The following is a 17,001-nucleotide window of genomic DNA, read 5'->3' as shown; positions in this document are numbered from 1 at the left end:
GAAGGGGCCCCAGTGATCTACCTCACCAGGAAAGGGAAGAGAGAAGAACACAGTCTTTTGATGCACTCAGCTTCTGACGCACAAATTTGTTCTGCTGTATCCCACCAGCCCATCCAGGCCAGGTGGTAGTGCCCCATTGTTTGCCCTGGGCGCCTGCGTGGGACTAAGGAGAGCCAACCCTTTCAATCTCCCTCTCCCTCACTACTGACTGGGACTGATTGTTGAGGACGCACCTACCCAGGGAAGGGAAGAGAGAGGTAAAAAACCTAAGGCTGACTCAGCTTTTGACCCATAAGTTTGGTCCACTGTGTCCCACAAGCCCTTCCAGGCCAGTTGGGGCCACACCATTATTTGCCTTGGGAGCTAGCTAGAGAGACTAAAGGGATCAGTTCCTCTCAATCTCCCTCTCTACTAACAAGGACTAGTTGTTGAGGATGCAGAGGAATTATTTCCTACCAGGGAAAAGGGAGGAGCCTGCAAGCTAAGGTTGGAGAACAGTCACTGAGAAAGTTTGAATTACAAGGCACTTAGCCTAGAGGCAGGAACCTGTATCACATTGATCCAGTCCCTGTTGCAGCAAACACTCTGATCAGCATTGAACTGAGAGGGTTGCCAAAGAGCGCTATCTGCTGGCAGATTAAGGAAGTGCACATGAGGAAATTAAATAAGAGAGGCTTTTTCCAGCCTTTATAGCCTCCCTCCACAAGACCCTAGGAAGTGGATCTGCAACCCATTACTAGGTCCAGAGTCCAGTTTTGAGCAACTAACAGGGACCATCCCAAAGACGCAGACTGAACCAGATTAAGGAAGTGCACATGAGGAAATTAAATAAGAGAGGCTTTTTCCAGCCTTTATAGCCTCCCTCCACAAGTCCCTAGGAAGTGGATCTGCAACCCATTACTAGGTCCAGAGTCCAGTTTTGAGCAACTAACAGGGACCATCCCAAAGACGCAGACTGAACCAGATTAAGGAAGTGCACATGAGGAAATTAAATAAGAGAGGCTTTTTCCAGCCTTTATAGCCTCCCTCCACAAGACCCTAGGAAGTGGATCTGCAACCCATTACTAGGTCCAGAGTCCAGTTTTGAGCAACTAACAGGGACCATCCCAAAGACGCAGACTGAACCAGATTAAGGAAGTGCACATGAGGAAATTAAATAAGAGAGGCTTTTTCCAGCCTTTATAGCCTCCCTCCACAAGACCCTAGGAAGTGGATCTGCAACCCATTACTAGGTCCAGAGTCCAGTTTTGAGCAACTAACAGGGACCATCCCAAAGACGCAGACTGAACCAAGAATCAAAAAATAGCAGTAACACAAAGCCTCTTGCCACTAAATCCCTATGAAAAAGAGAGAAATTGAGCATCTGAGTAAACTTACCATTCCAATCAGATGCTGAGATAACAGCAAAAAATTATGAGCCATACTAAGAAAATGGAGGACTTGGGCCAAGAAAAGGAATATATCAAAGCCGCAGAAGAGATGCAGGACTTGAGAGAACTAATTAATAAGATATATACAAATATCTAAAATAATGAGTTGAAAGACAATATGGCTGCAGAGATAAATGATATCAAGAAGACACTGGGTGAGTACAAAGAATTTGAGAACCGGAACTGAAAGGTAACAGAGCTCATGGGAATGAAAGACATAATAGGTGAGATCAAAAATACATTAGATGGAAGCTGACTTGGCCCAACGAATAGGGCGTCCACCTACCACATGGGAGGGCTGTGGTTCAAACCCTGGGCCTGGGCTTCCTTGACCCATGTGGAGCTGGCCCATGCACAATGCTGATGCGCGCAAGGAGTGCCGTGCCACACAGGGGTGTCCCCCATGTAGTGGAGTCCCACGCACAAGGAGTGCACCCTATAAGGCGAGCCGTCCAGTGCAAAAGAAAGTGCAGCCTGCCCAAGAATGGCGCCACACACACGGAGAGCTGACGCAGCAAGATGACACAACAAAAACACAGATTCCCAGTGCCGCTGATAGGGATAGAAGCACAGGAGAACACACAACAAATGGACATAGAGAGCAGACAACTCGGGGGAGGGGGGAGAGAAATAAATAAAAATTAAAAAATCTTTTAAAAAAATACATTAGAGGCCTACAGCAGCAGACTAGAAATGGTAGAAGAAAGAATAACTGATACCAAAGACAGAGCAGCTGAAATTGGAGGGGAAAGAACAGAGAGAAAAGAATGGAAAAAATTGAGCAGGGCCTCAGGGAGATGATTGACAACACAAAACACAACAACATACATGTCATGGGAGTTCCAGATGGAGAAGAGAAGGGAAAAGGGGCAGAAAGAGTATTTGAGGAAATAATAGCTGAAAATTTCTCAACTCACGAAATTAACAAACTTACATGTCCAAGAAGCACAGCAAACCCCAATCAGAAAAATCCGCTAAACCCACTCCAAGACAAATACTACTTAGAATACCAAACATCAAAGATAAAGAGAAAATTCTGAGAACAGCAAGGGGGAAGCAAACCATCACATACAAGGGACGCCCAGTAAGACTTAGTGTGGATTTCTTATCAGAAAACATGGAGGAAAGAAGACAGTGGTATGATACAATTAGGATACAGAAAGAGAAAAACTGCCATCAGAGAGTTTTTTATCCATCAAAGTTGTCCTTAAAATAGGAAGATGAGTATAAAATAATCACAAACAGAAACTAAGAGATTTCATTAAAAAGAATCCACCTTTGCAGTAAATATTAAAGGAAGCCTTAGAGCCTGAAAGAATAAGACAGGAGAGGCTTAGGGAATATAGAAGAAAGAATAACAAAAATGATAACCAAAAGAGTGAAAAGGCGAAAATATGATATGACTTATGAAAACCAAAGAATAAAATTTTGGAAGTAAATAATGCATTTACAGTAATATCATTGAATGTATTGAATGGATTAAACTCCCCAATCAAAAAATACAGGCTGATAGAATGGCTAAAAATATGAGCTATCCATATGCTTCTTACAAGAGACTCATCTTAGTGAAAGTGAAAGGTTGGTTAGAAAAAGATACTCCATGCAAATAGTACCCCCCCCAAAAAAAAAGCAGGAGTATCTATACTAATATTGGACAAAACAGACTTTAAAGGCAAAAAAAAGTTATGACATACAGGAGGCCATTACATATTAATAAAAGGGACAATCCACCAGGAAGATATAACAGTCATAAATATCTATGCCTCTTACTAGGGTGCCCCAAAATACATGAAGCAAACTCTGGCAAAACTGAAGGGAGAAATAGACAACTCTACAATAATCGGTGGAGACTTTAATACCTGACTTACATCTTTAGATAGAACAAATAGAAGATGAAGGAAACAGAGAACTTGAACAGTATGATAAATGAGTTAGATCTAGGAGACATATATGGAACATTGCACCCAAACTCAGCGGGCTGTACATTCCTCTCAAGTGCCCATGGATCTTTTTCCAGGATAGACCACATGTTAGGTCACAATGCAACTCTTAATAAATATAAAAAGATTGAAATTATACAAAGCACCTTTTCAGATCATAGTGGAATGAAACTGGAAATCATTAACAGAGAGGAAAGAGGTAAATTTGCAGATGTGGGGACGCTAAACAGCACACTCCTAAATAATCAATGGGGGCAAGAAGAAATTGAAAGTGAGATCAGTAAATATATTCAGACAAATGAAAATGAGAATTCAACATATAAAACTTATGGGGGAAGCAGTTGTGTCTCAAGCGATTGGGCTCCTGTCTACCATATGGAGGGTCCCGGATTCAGTTCCTGGGGCCTCCTTATGAAAGCAAGCTGGCCCTCGCAGCAAGCTGGCCTGCGCAGAGAGCTGGCGCAACAAGATGACGCAACAAAGAAGAGACACAGAGGAGAGACACAACAAACCAGGGAGCTAAGGTGACTCAAGCAATTAAGTGCCTCTCCCCCACATTAGAAGGTCCTGGAATTGGTTCCCGGTGCCTCCTAAAGAGAATACATGGACACAGAAAGCAGACAGTGAGTGTAAGTGGGCAGGGGTGGGGTGGGGATAAATAAATCTTAAAAAAAAAAAACAGGATACAGTGAAGGCAGTCTTGAGGGAAATTTATAGCCCTAAACACCTATATTAAGAAAGAGCTGAAATTAAATATCTAACTGAACAACTGGAAAAACTAAAAAAAGAGCAAACCAATCCCAAAGCAAGCAGAAGGAAAGAAATAAAGATCAGAGCAGAAATAAATGAAATCAAAAACAAAAAAAAAAACAATACAGAAAATCAACAAAACCAAAGCTAGTCCTTTGAGAAGATAAATAAAATTGACAAACCTAGCTAAACTAGCAAAGAAAACGAGAGAAGATGCAAATAAATACAATCAGAAATGAAAGGGGGGAGTTACCACAAACTGACCCAACAGAAATAAAAAGGGTCATAAGAGGATATTATGAGAAACTATATGCCAGCAAACTAGACAACCTAGATGAAATGGACAAATCCCTAGAAATGCACCAACAGCACACGCTGACACTACAAAAACTACAAGTACTTAACAAATCACATTTAAAGAAATTGAATACATTATCACAAGTCTCCCAGCAAAGAGAAGTCCAGGACCAAATGGCTTCACAGGTGAATTCTACCAAGGATTTAGATAAAAATTAACACTAATCCTGTTTAAACTCTTCTAAAAAATTGAAGAGGAGGAAAAATTATTTAACACATTTTATGACGCCAACATCACCCTAAAACCAAACCAAGATAAATACATTACAAGAAAAAAGTTATAAACCAATCTCTCTAATGAACATACATGCAAAAATTCTCAACAAAATACTTGCCAATTTAATCCACCAGTATGCCAAAAGACTTTTATATCACGACCAAGTGGGATTTATTCCTGGTATGCAAGGCTGGTTCAACATAAGAAAATCAATCAATATAATACACCACATTAACAAACTGAAGGAAAAAAAACACACGATCATCTCGATTGATGCAGAAAAGGCATTTGACAAAATGTAGCATCCTTTCTAAATACACTTCAAAATATAGGAATGGAAGGACAATTCCTCAATATGATAAAAGGCATATATGAAAAACCCACAGCCAACATTGTATTCCATGGGGAAAGGTTGAAAACTTTCTAAGACAGAGTACAAGACAAGGATGCCCACTGTCACCATTATTATTCAACATTGTACTAGAAGTTCTAGATAGAGCAATTAGACAAGAAAAAAAAATCAAAGGCATCCAAATAGTAAAATAGGAGAGAACTCTCATGATTTATGGATGACATGATCCTATGTTTAGAAAATTCTGAAATGTCTACAACAAAGCTACTTGAGCTAATAAATTAGTTCAGCAAAGTGGCAGTATACAAGATCAAAATGCAAAAATCAGTGATTTTTTGTACAGTAGTATTGAATAATCTGAGGAGGAAATCGGGGAAATTCCATTTATAATAGCAACAAAAAGACTCAAATACCTGGGAATCAGTTTAACCAAAGAAGTACAAGATCTATGTGCAGGAAACTACCAAACATTGCTAAAAGAAATCAATGAAGACCTAAACAAATTGAAAGGCATTCTGTGTTCATGGATTGGGAGACTAGATATCATGAAGATGTCAATCCTACGCAAACTGATTTATAGACTCAATACAATACCAATCAAAATTCAAACAACCTCCTTTACAGAAATAGAAAAGGCAATCACCAAATTCATTTGGAAGAGAGAGTGCACCTAAATAGCCAAAAAGTATTCTAAAAAAGAAGAGCAAGGGAAGCGGATGTGGCTCAAGCAATTGGTGCCCACCTAAGACATGGGAGGTCCTGGGTTCAGTTCCTGGTGCCTCCTAAAGAAAATGAGCAAGACAGTGAGCTGACATGACAGGCTGGAGTGACAGGCTGGTTCAGCAACTAACATGACAAGATTACTCAGCGATGATGTGACAGACACAATGAGGAGACACAATGAGAGATACAACAATCAGGGAGCAGAGGTGAATGAAGTGATTAGTTGCCTTCCTCTCACATGGGAGGTCCTGGTTCAGTTTTCAGTGCTTCCTAAAAAGAAGACATGTACACAGTGAACAGATGCAGAGAGCAGACAGTGATCACAAAAAAACTAGGATGGGGGGAGAAATAAATAAAATCTTTTTTAAAATGTGACATGGGAGGAATTTCACTGCCTGATCTTGAAACATATTACAAAGCTACAGTGGTCAAAACAGTGTGGTAATGGCATAAAGCTAGACATATCAATCAGTGGAATAGAACTGAGAGTCTAGAAATAAACCCTTACCTTTACGGTCAACTGGCTTTTGACAAACCTACCGAGTCCATGTTAACAGAACAAAACAGTCTCTTCAAAAAATGGTGCTGGGGAAACAGGTGTGGCTCAAGTGACTGGGCTCCTGCCTATCACATGGGACGTCACTGGTTCAGATTCCAGTGCCTCCTAAAGAAGACAGCAAGCTGGTATGACAGGCAGGCATGGCAAACTGACACAACAAGACACAAGAAGAAGAAAACGAAATGAGAGATACAACAAATCACAGAACAGAGGTTCCTAGTACCTCCTAAAGAAGACAGCAAGCTGAAACAATGGGCAGGTATGGCTAGCTGATGCAACAAGATGATGCAATGAGAGACATGGGGAGGAAAAACAGGATGAGAGACACAAAAAAGCAGAGAGCAGAGGTGGCTCAAGCGATTAGGCACCTCCCTCCCACATCAGGTCCCGGGTTCGGCTCCCAGTGCCTCCTAAAGAAACAAAATGAACAGACACAGCAAGTAAAAAACAACAAGGGGGTGATAAGAAATAAAATCTTTTTCTAACAAAGTAGTGCTGGGAGAACTGGGTATCTATAACCAAAAGAATGAAAGATGACCCCTATCTCACTCCCTGTACAAGAATCAACTTAAAATGGATCAGAGACCTAAATATAAAAGCCAGGACCATAAAACTACTAGAAGAAAATGTAGGAAAACATCTTAAAGACCTTGTGAAAGGTGGTTGTTTCTTGAACCTTACACCCAAAGCATGAGCAACAAAAGAAAAAATAGATAAGTGAGACCTCAAAAGTAAACTTTTGCACCTCACAGGACTTGGCAAAAGGGTGGAAAGGCAGCCATCTCAATGGGAGAAAATATTTGGAAATCACATGTCCAATAAGGGCTTAATATCCATGATATATAAAGAGATGTTACAACTCAAAAAGAAAAAGAAAAACAACCCAATTTAAAAATGGGCAAAAGGGAAAGCAGATTTGGCTCAACTGATAGAGCATCCACCTATCACATAGGAGGTCCAGGGTTCAAACCCAGGGCCTCCTAACCCGTGTGGTGAGCTGGCCCATGTGCAGTGCTGCTGCACACAAGGAGTATGCCCCTCAAGGATGCCACACACAAAAAAAGCACAGCCTGCCCAGGAGTGGTGCCGCACACACAGAGAACTGATGGAGCAAGATGACACAACAGAAAGAGACACAGATTCCCGGTGCCACTGACAAGAACGCAGGCGGACACAGAAGAACACACAATGAATGGACACAGAGAACAGACAACAGGGGCAGGGGGAGAGAGAAATAAATAAATAAATTTAAAATCTTTTAAAAAAATGAGCAAAAGAAACACATGCTAAAAATGTTCACCATCACTAATGATTAGGGAAATGCAAATCAAAACTACAATGAGATATCATTTTACACCTATCAGAATGGCCACTATTAAAAAGAACTACAAGTGTTGGAAAGAATGTGAAGAGTATTCACTGTTGGTGGAAATGTAGAATGGTGCAGCCACTGTGGAGGACTGTTTGGTAGTTCCTAAGGTAATTAAATATAGATTTGCCACGTGACCCTGCAATACTGGGTGTATACCCAGAAGAACTGAGAGCAGTGACCACAGACTCTACACAAGGATGTTCTGGCGGGGTTATTCACGATTGCCAAAAGTTTTAAACAACCAAGGTGTCCTTCTAGTGAATGGATAAACAAACTGGTTTAATCACATGATGGAATATGCAGCTGTAAGAAGAAATGAAGTCATGAAGCATATGACAATATGGATGAACCTGGAGGACATTATGTTGAGTGAAGCAAGCCAGACACAAAAGGGCAAATACTGTGTGATTGTGCTACTATGAACTAAATATATTGTATAACATATAATTCCATTTATATAAAATGTAAATATAAATCAATTCATGAAGATGAAATTAGAGTAATGGTTATGTAGGGCTAGGGAAGGCATGCTAAGTGTGGAGATTTTCTTTTAGAAGTAAGAAATGATTCTAAAATTTTCTGTGGTGAAGAATGCACAACATTGTGATTATTCTAAAAGCCACTGATTATACACTTTGGATAGATTGTATAGTATGTGAATATATTTCCATAAAACTGCTTAATAAATAATTTTTTTAAAAAAACAAACTAATGAGAGCTTAGTAAGGTGATATTTTACAAAATTTATCTGGAAAGCCATAAATAGCTTTCCTGTTTACCAGACATAACCAGTTAGAAATTTTAATGGAAAAAAGATCTCATTTAAAATAGCAGTAAAAATATTAATACCTGGAAATGAATATAACAAACAAAGGGCAGGACCTAAATTAAGAAAACTACTGAGTTGTATTACAGAATAATTTGAATAAATTGAGAGAAAAGCTATGGTTCTTTACTGTAATTTAAATTACTTTGAATGGGATTTGAGCTTTGGCTTTTTGGTTTGTTTTTATTTTCTAAGAAATAGGGGTGACTTTTCCTTCTGTCCTGGATAAGTGTCCCCAGGTATTTAGTTTTTTAATTTCTTTAGGTTCCTCTAAATTTAGTCTCTAGCTTATCTGAACAGTTACTACTAACAATTTTTAGTAAAAATACTGGTATTAATAGTGTCTATGCTTAATACATATATAATATACCTGGTATTAATTGTGGTGCTGTAATTAGGAATTATATTTCTGGCCATGTTTTCAGAAATAAGCCTTTGTGTATAAGCTTTGCTGCCAGGTTGTGTTTGTACCTAGGGTTGTTGTTTTTGTTGTTGTAGTTTTTAGGGTTGATTAAAAACAAATATCTTTTTTTTTAATTAGAGTGAGTAGTAGTTTGGATCATCTCTTCCTAAATTTATAAGAAAATTCAACTCAAAGCTTGTTTAAAACACTTTATGTTAAGATATAGTTGATCCTATACAAACAGAAATTCTGAATTGTTTGAATTTCAAGGTCTGATTTATTACGTATTTAAGGAAGTTTCACTGTCTCATTCACTTAGTTGGAAGCTATTGATGCTATCTTTTTGTACATAAAGATGTTTTAAGACTAAGTTTAACTATTTTAAGTGTTGATTAGCAGTTATGTTATTAATAATGTATTTCGAGTTCAATTCAGCAAACATTTAAACACCAATTGCTTTACAGATGAGGAAAGAATAGTTCAGGTAATTTTGCCACAGTCACATAGCAAATAAAAGCATGAGCTTTGAAGCCCAGCAAAATGGTGCATCAGCTTTGGATAGGAGGCTTTCATTAAGCCTCGGGAACTAGGAAAAAAAAACAACAACATTTGATTTGATCCAGAGGCTCCTAAATTAGCCAAATGATGCCAGCCAAATGATGCATTAAAGAGTTATCTAGAATTCAGTTTTAACCCTAGAAATTGGGACAAGGGACTCATCAAAATCTGCTAAACTATCAGCATTTGTTATTTCACGTGGAGGAACTGAGCAGTAGGAAACAGAAGCTGACACCTATTGAACACCCAAATGTGGGTAGGCATATTGAACTTTACCACTATCTCAGGCATAGCTGTTATCTGAATCTTACGGATTAGAAAACTAAAATTCATGTTAAGTAACTTGCCAAAGTCACACCTATAATAAAGGGCAGAGCCAGGTTTTGAAACTTGATATGTCAGACTCCAAAGCCCATGATCTTTTCACTACACTGTGGTTTCCCAGACTTACCTAATCATAGACATCATCTAACATGCCTGTTTAAAATTTTAAACTACTGCGCATGGGGGCTTCTGCCGCTAGAAATTTTCATTCATTTGAGGTTGGGGAAAGGCCCAGTACTGTATCTTTAACAGGAATCTTAGGTGATTCTGATTATCAGGCAAGTTTGGAAAATATGATCAATTCCGTCATGCGTTATGATTTGGGGTATGAGGGTATTGAGGAGGCAGGAATAAGATTGGGAGTAGATAATAGGAGTTTAAAAAAATAGGGTTGACACTTTACTAGTTTTCTCTCCTAGTAAAATATGAATAATAAAATTGGATTGTGGAAATTATAAAAGTTGCTTTAGGTTCCTTAATCTGCACAAAAACCACAATGTTTTGTTTTCTTATTTTTTTTTCTTTTAGGTGACTACATTTGTACATTTAATATCCTTGTTAACACTTGGGAACAAATGCACACCACTGAAGGGTATAGATGAGTGTATTTTGGATGCAGGAGAGAGAAGGAATCAGATTTAGAAATAAAAACAGCTATAAATATAGAATCAGTAATGTCCTGAAGTGTAAAAATCCCACAAAATCTGAAATAACCTTAATCTGAAACTTTAATCCATAAAGTCACAGGTTTATAAAATTTTTGAGTTGAGCTATACCTCAGATATCCACATATTTACAGATGAAACCAAGACTCAGGCTTAAGGGCTTGCCCACAGTTAGGGGCAGGCTTTCAGTTCCATCCATGCTGGCCAGGGTTCCATAGAACTCTTATTGATAGCAGAAAAGTACCAGAAAAAAAGTGACATGTTCAAGGTCATTACCAGTTTTTAGAAATAAATTTAGTGGCAAATCATATTTAATTTGTATTCCATACCGTACTTTTCTAATTTTATGGTTTCATCCTTTTTCATTGCCCTGTCGACAATAGGATTATATTTAAAGAAATCCATTTTTAAAGATTATGCAGTTTGAACCATTATATCCGATCAGTGCTATCTTATGTTAGGCATTGAATAGCTGAATCAGTAGACAACGATAGTTGTTGATATTACTTATTCCTTTACCTAGTAGTTATTTAGAAGAATGTTAATTTCTGAGCATGAGTGTTTTAGTTTATTTCCTTGTTCCATTTTTTTCCCATATGATCAGAAAATAAGATCTCTGTGATTCCTTTTTCTATTCCCCAAAGCATCTGCTTTTGTGTTTTATGGTTGGGTTAGTCTGTGGTTACATGTTCAATACTATTTTGTATTTACTATTTTTTTAAAAATTTTAACAAATCAATTTTATTGATACATATTAATAAAGCATTCAATTCATCCAAAGCATTTACTATTTTTAATAACCTTTTTTGGTTTGAGAAAGTAACATGCCAAAGGAATACACATCTGTGCTCTTACTATGAAATCACATTATTCACAGATTTTGTTGTGATTACAAGTATGGCTTTTAGAATCAGATTTGGGTTTGATTTTGAGCTCCGCTACTTATTAGCCTTTGACGTTATTAGAGACTTTTTCCGATTTGTTCAGCAAGTATTTATTGAGGACCTACTGTGTTTCAGACGTTTTACATGAGGTTGCTTAATGAGATTGTCATATCCATCTTGACTTAATGTCCTCATTAGTAAATTAGTGATAATGCCTCATGGAGTTGTTAAAAGCATCAGATATGATCTTATAGTGCTTAGTGTTTGTGTGGTGAACTTAAGAGCTCAGTAAATGATAACAATATTACTATACGTATTAAGTACTAATTATACTTTTAGTCCAACTACAATGACCTTTATTCCATTTAAAAATTTATTGAAACATATCATTCATAATATACATATCATACATAAGCAATGAGTGTATAGTAAAAGTTGTGAATTTACAAAATAAACATGCATATCATCATACAGTGCTCCCTACATCACCCCACCACCAATTCCTTGCATTGTTGTAAAACATTTGTAACAAATAATGAAAGAGCATTGTCAAAGTTGAATGCGATACCTCGATAAAGTATTATTTACAGTCTCTGCCGGTGATTATCTTCTTTAGTGATCTGTGCTATAATCAACATCTGTTCTTGGTTATTGTATGATTTTTCAAAAACTCCAAAGTTTTTATTTATTAGGTAATTACAAAAAAACACACAGTATTTAAATATCCTTTTAGGAAAGACAGAATTTAGAATCCATGCTTATCCCTTCTCCTACTGCCTCTTTAGCTTAAGTCCATACTAATTTAGCCTGAGGTTACAAATCTTACCTTTAATTTTCAAAAGTGTCTTTTCTTATATACTTATATACTTGTATCAATTATTTATTCTTCAGTATTGAGCCTTTTTCCTTTAGTAGGGGTAATTATTTTATTCCATTTTTTTCTAGATATTGATTTGGTGTCAGTATATTTCACCAGTTCTTATTTCAATATTTTTTTTCTTACTACAATATTTTTAAGCTTTTATTTTTATTTTCTTTTGGTGGCTTATGTAATACCTTTGAACAATTTAAGAAAAAAGGTTCTACCAGAATGGTGAAATTTTCTAAGACTTTGCAGATCTAAGAATAATTTCCCGTGATCTTTGTACATGAAGAACAGGACAAGGTATAAAGTTTTTAGATCATAACTTTTCCTTTCAACTCTCTGTAAGTCATTACTTCTTTGTCTTCTGACCTTTTATTGTTGCAGAAGAGAAATCTGAGGTCAATCTGATTTTAGTTATTTGAAAATAACCTATTTTTTTCTGCTTGTATGCTTGTAGGATTATATCTTTATCCTTGAGATTTAAAAACATTTGCCAGGACATGTCTTGGTGTTGATGATCTCTGTTGAACCTTCTCAGTCTCCAGTCTCAGGTATTTTTTTTTCAGAACTGGAAAGTTTTCTCTTATACTTTTAATTGATTGAAATGCTATGTTTTTTTTCTTTCTTTAGGAACATCTGTTATTCATAGATTATTTCTACGTCTGTCCTCCATGGTTTTTTAATATTCTCTTTCATTTTTTATTCATTTACTCAAGTTTGTCCTTTGTGGCATGGATTCTGTTTTCTGCAGTGTTGATTCTAATACTTGCTATTCACAATGCAGATTTAATTTTGGCTACTGTGTTTTCATTTCTTTATTCTTAGCTCAACATACTCTTGTTTCATAAGCAGAACCCCCCTTAAGTGTACATTCCAAAAAACATGAGGTGGATTCAGTCCTAAAACTTACATTTGCTCTGAGGCCACAACCATAGGACCAGGGGAAAAAATCAAAGAGAGAAAGAAAAAAGCTTTTGAGAGGATCCACTTAAACTTTAAAATGTAGATATAACCAGAGGTCATTCCTACCCTAGCCTAGAACATAAAATAATTTTGCGTACTAACAAGCCTTTAGTAGCTGAAGGAATAGAAGCACAGATGTTAAGGTCACCTTAACTAGAAATAAACGGATTTTTCTAATTTACTGTTTTCCTCTTTATAAAACTAATATATGATAAATGCATTTAATTTGGAAAATAGAGTAAAAAGAAAATCCTATGACCCAGGTAACTACTGATAAGATTTTATGTTTTTCCAGTCAGATACACCCATGTTGGGGGTGGTGTAAAATTGGGGTCATACTATATAGTTTTATATCTTTTAAAATTTGATATATGGCAAGCATATTTTTATTTTCATTTTTCTTGGAGGCCCTGATTTTAACCATTGCATAGTATTCCTACATATGAATAGATGTATTATGATTTATTTATCCGGTCCCCTGTTGGTCATTTAGACTGTTTTCTATTTTTCAGTATAATGAGTATGATGAATATCACTGTACATAAGTCTTTATGCACATCTCTGATATTTCCTTAGGATAAATGAGGAGCTGATTCTTAATCCTGTCACATTGGTAAGGATTATGTCCATTCCTTATTAAGAATATAAAATGCTTGTTTCTTATTGTTTCATTGTGTTTGCATAGAAGATTCTTTGGATTCTGAACAATTTGATGGTATCTTAACAGAAGTTTGTGAGAGAGGTTTCTAATGCTTTACACTCAGCACCTCCATGGCTATCCCAAAAGGTTGGGGCAGAAGACCGCTGCTGATATCAGGGTTCCGAAGGCAGATAAACATATGGAAATTTGAGGGTGGTAAAAAAGTGTGGTGGCAGTTCATTCCTACAACCTGGGTCTCCAAATTAGTAGCGGAGGGCTCTGCACCCTGTGGTCTCCCTTGCTGGTAATTCCAACTGTTACTCTCTATGAGGAAGTCTTTTCTCCCAGTGCTCATATGTATATTTCATTTCTAGGTAAGAGAGTGGCAGTGGATATGTCCTACTAAGTACAAGGTAGCATTTTTATTAATCACAGGTCATTTTTTTTGTCCTACTATACTTGTACATGATGGTCTCCTGCTGGGTTGAAAGCATTTCTTAGAGCTTATTTTATATTTTCTTTAGAGGTGTCAAACAGCAGTGTGGAAATTTGCATTGTTGTAAAATGCCATTACAACAAAACAATCTATTTAATAGGGTTGCTTAAAATGAAATGTTTTAATTTTAATTTAGTAAAATATTTCTACTTTTTTTTAACATTTCAGAATTTTCCTTGAAATACTTGGAAATACTCTAGAGATCCTGAAACCTTGGTTCATAATTAACTGATTTGAATTGTTCATCCTCTTTAAACCAACTTAGAGGATGATGTTAAGTGCTAATTTTATTCAAAATTTGAAGGTTGTTTTGAAAACAATTCCTGCTGAGACTCTAGCTTTTTAAAGTCTCCTTTATCTGATTTGTTCTGATGAGACCCATATTGTAGGTTAATCTAATTTGTGACTTTTTACACATTTCAGCCTAACAAAGTAAAGCATGATTAGCATTTCCTAACCTTTTCCAGTATTTCACATTATATTTGCATATGTACAGTCTGCCAAGCTCTGCAATTTTTTTGCCTGGGAGGCCTGAAGGTGGGATGAGAAAGGATAAATACATTTGCTTCACTTTTAAACTATTTTTTTGGTCCACACTCATTCTTTAGCCAAATTGTATAAAAATGTACCACACTTATGAATGATCTCTTCCACCCTGCTTGGCGGGAAGTTGGCTATGTTGAGTGAAGAAACGGGTATCTCAACACTCTCTTACACTTCTTCATTGCATTAAATGTTTAGAAATCACCTGTAGAAATGTAAATTTTATAGTCAATTGAGACAAGAGGGGAGGAGAAGTAACTTTTACTGAGCACCTACTATCCCTTGGTGGATCCTTTTAATTATAACATCCCTGTGAGGTAGATATTATTTGCAACTTACAAATGAAACTGAGACTCAAAATCTTAAGTACCTGACCCAAGTTCATGTAACTATACCAGTAAGTGACAGAGCTAGGGTTTAAACCCAGTAATGGCCAGCTTCAGAGCATATTTTTTCCTATTTGTTTCTTAAAATTAGGAAAATAAGTTTTCTGGTTTAATAGGTACTACTCCTTGAACTTTTGGAACTATAGAAATTGCCATATTGAGTCTGATCGATGGTCCATGTAACCTAATAGTTAATGAAACCAAGGGTCATTTTTCAGAAGAGAAACTTCTTAACTGTAGAAATAACTTCCTGCTATTTTCTCATAGATAACCACTTGAATTCTTGTTTTGATGAGATGATACAAAAGGTTTGTTGAAGTAAAGGTACTTTTTTTGTAGAGTTTTGCAAAACTTCACTGGTATATAGGATAACATTGGCTTTCATATTTTCCTGTTTTTAAAACTAAGTTCAAAATTTTAAATCTTTGCTAAATGCAGAAAGGAAGTAGGTATTTTTGCAAAAAGTAGAGCATTAAAATACCTTTTAGATCATGTTGCACTTAATTTTTTTCTTGGATTGCTTTATTAATACATAACTTCATTAGCTGGGCAAGGAGTTCAGAAAGGAAAGAATATTGTAAATGGGTGGATGACATGAAACTAAAAATAGCGAAGAGACTGATTTGGAATTCATTGTATAGACTAGTGGGGTCAGAGCTGGAAAAAAATGAATCAAAAGTTTAAGGCTTTATTCTTGAGATTGAGAGTAACAGAGGTGCAGGAAAGGGGATGCATGGCTTACTTGCAGTGAAATTAAGACAAGGATTTAATCAATAGAAAACTTAGTATGTCTGCATTGTTTTGTGGGCATTCTAAAACACTACATACATGAACTATGTTAATACAGTTAACTAGACTAAAGGAGATGATTTGGCCTTTACTCTCTGCATTGGTCATATCATAGTTGGACTGCTAATTGCATTGGAGGGGAGCAGGTGTAGCTCAGTGGTTTGAGTGCCTGCTTCCCATGTATGAGGTCCCAGTTTCAATCCCCAGCACCTCCTCAAAAAAAAAAGTTAATTGGAGTTTGCTCAGAAAGAGGATAGTGATGGGACTCATCTGTCTTAAATATTTGAAGGAACTTGAGTTATCTGGAAAAGACAAGACTTGGGGTGAATTACAGTTATAGATGTAGATTTACTTTCTGTGACTTTGTAGATAGAGTACAAGTAAATTAGTCATAGTATATTAGTAATCTTCTTAAGGGGAATTTGTGGTTGTGGAATGTTATTATATAATGAAGAATTTGTTTCTAGACATCAGTGCCTTTTCTGAGATAATGTAAACAGTCTGCATGGTGAGATAGTACATTCTTTCCCTGATAGTATTCAAGTATAAGTGAGGATGGGATAAAATTGAAGTATATGATGTGTAGTAGAACAGAAGACTTTCAAGATCCCTTGTCATTCCTAAATTGTTTTTTATTCTAAGATCAAATGGACTTGAAGCTACCTTTCCTTGATAATAGTAAATTGTATCGATATAGCTCTTTACAGTTTATAAAGTGCTTTCTTATGTGTTATATCAGTTTAAAGCCTAGTACTAACCTTTTGTGGTCAGAGAATCTGTGAATTATTCCAAATCACTTCCAAATGGCAGGCCCAGGACTCTATCCCTGGTCTCCCAATTCCAAATTCAGTGGTGTTTCAACTGTACTGGTTTACTTTAAAAGCAAGTTATAAGTTGTGATACTTGCTTTGCATACATTGAAAATCACAAGGAATAGATGGTTCCCAAATTATATTCCC

The 17,001-nt window shown here is 36.6% G+C and overlaps 1 protein-coding gene across 13 annotated transcripts in view; it reads left to right on the top strand.

Annotated features, from left to right (window-relative positions):
• RPS6KA3 (ribosomal protein S6 kinase A3) overlaps positions 1 to 17,001 on the top strand; it is a 126,227-nt gene that overhangs the window by 13,331 nt on the left and 95,895 nt on the right. For 5 of the 13 annotated variants that reach the window (XM_071213362.1, XM_058291495.2, XM_071213365.1 and 2 more), the window contains 2 exons: positions 12,683 to 12,776; positions 13,765 to 13,801. The exons of 3 other annotated variants lie outside the window; for them this stretch is intronic. The gene's annotated coding sequence lies outside the window, so the exon portion shown is untranslated. Of the gene's footprint in view, positions 1 to 12,682; positions 12,777 to 13,700; positions 13,802 to 17,001 lie in introns of those variants that run through there. 5 more of the 13 variants (XM_071213371.1, XM_071213370.1, XM_071213367.1 and 2 more) reach the window with 3 other exon arrangements.

This window comes from Dasypus novemcinctus, chromosome X, assembly GCF_030445035.2.
Source record: "Dasypus novemcinctus isolate mDasNov1 chromosome X, mDasNov1.1.hap2, whole genome shotgun sequence".
NCBI lineage: Eukaryota > Metazoa > Chordata > Mammalia > Cingulata > Dasypodidae > Dasypus > Dasypus novemcinctus.
The sequence above is the reverse complement of the archived record's forward strand: the minus strand, read 5'-3'. Positions and strand labels throughout refer to the sequence as shown.